Source organism: Arachis ipaensis, chromosome B09 (assembly GCF_000816755.2).
Source record: "Arachis ipaensis cultivar K30076 chromosome B09, Araip1.1, whole genome shotgun sequence".
Classification (NCBI taxonomy): Eukaryota; Viridiplantae; Streptophyta; class Magnoliopsida; order Fabales; family Fabaceae; genus Arachis; species Arachis ipaensis.
In genome coordinates, this window is record NC_029793.2 from 133,451,292 (window position 1) to 133,453,344 (window position 2,053).

Sequence of the window (2,053 nt, forward strand, 5' to 3'; positions counted from 1 at the left end):
TGTGAATAATTTTTTTAAAATTAGAATTGGGATTTAAATTCACAACATCTAAATAAATATAAAAAGACTATATTATTTGAATTATAATTCATTGACAATTTATATAAATAATTGCTTATCAATGCAAATATAATAAACAGTATATAGGAGCTTGCATAATTGAATGAATCATGTGCTCACAGTACGTAGTGGAAAAAGTTTAATCTGTTTGATGATACTATGGATTATTTAGTGGATCAATACATCATACTCCATGATAAGTGAAAAATAAGTTTATGTAATTATCATACTTTGCTAATAAATTAAAGCAATCGATTATTGTGGATACCGCAATCATGTTTGTAAAATAAACAATTAATTAATATTGGTGTCAACAAAAAGTGAAGAGCTGAACTCGCTGATTATTAGTATACTTCAAAATGATAACGAACATTCTGGAATTAGTATAACTCTTTTGGTTTAATTTACAAATCAAAAGAAAATGAGAATTAAAATTCTCAAAAGAATTTAAATTATTTATTTTTAGTTATTTCAAAACAAAAAAAAATTTAATTTTTGAATGAATTTTAATTCCTAATATTTCAAACAAATTCTAAAAACAAAATCAAATACATTTTAAATCTTTACCATATGTTTTAATGTGACATAGAAATGATAGAATACCTGAAATCCATGTTGATACCGACGGTTTACTTAGTTGGCAACCCAAAAGTGTTAGGGTCGGAACTTGAAATAAAATTTTGGGGGGCAAATAAAAAATAATTGTCAAAATATTTTTAATATACCCCATTTAAGATAAGCTCGTCTAATCTCATCTCTCTGGTTTGGGTGATATTGTCAAATTTAAAGCCGTTTTTCAAGATCTCGTTCCAAAAAGTTAAGATTAAAGTCATCAGATGTAACTTTTTGAACTTTTGAAGGTTATATCTCACTTTCTTCGTGATTCATTAAAGTAGAAGAACTATCTACAGGTGTTGATATTGTAAAAGTTATATGAAAAAAGTACTACTAAATTTTTTATAAAAAGTTTGGAGCCTATAACCCCCTTGCCTGAACTAAGTTCCGTCACTGTTAGGGTTTATACTTTTATCGGAACACAAGTATAAACGACACATCACATGCGTCATGCATCTCTTCCACTTTCCTCCCACCTTCCAATAAATAGTAGTAAGATCTTTTTTTTTAACAGTTTTCTCCTTCCATACACATTTGACCTAGATGACGTTGAGATTGCAGCTCCATTATGCATGGTCTAATTAGGAAAATAAAAAGAGTAAAATATAAAAAAAAAAAATCCAAAACAGCCCCGATAAAAAAAAATACAACTCCATCCTTGACAATTATTTCGAAAGGATAACGAAGTTTATGTGCCAAAAAAAAGTTAATGTTATTTTTTTTGCATAGGGACTAATCTGTCCAAAAAAAAGATGAGAGGCCAAATTGGATTGAAAATCTCGTTGTCCTTTCGAGATAATTGTCAGGACCGAATGGGGTATTCACCCTAAATTTAATAACTCATTCCTATATATAAAGTTTTACTTTGCCAAAAAAAATAAGAGCTTAATAGTCTTTGTAAGTAGTAGAAAATTTTTTCCAAACGGAATTGAATTAGACCTAACCTATTTAATTTCTTATTATACTATTACTTTCAAGTTTAGTAGAAAAGAGAATTCAAATAATTGCTATATATATGGTTTTTGTATATAGTCTACAATACACACATATAAGATCAAATTATAAAATACATAATTTCTTTGTGGAACATATAAATTATAGAAAAGTCTAGGGCAGCAACTTTATTAAATTTTGGCTAGCATGTAACTAGTAAAAGAAAAATGAGTAATCTCATATTATTGGATAAAATTTCACACCATTAAAAATATTAATGACTACTTAATGACTATAAATTACAAAAATTATTGACTCCTAGCACTCTTCAATATAATATATACATATATAGAAGACGAATTTGACAAGTTAATTGTTTTGATTCATAAAAATATCGAATTTTTAAAAAAAAAAGAAAAAAGAAAAAAAAAAAAGAAAGGAACGT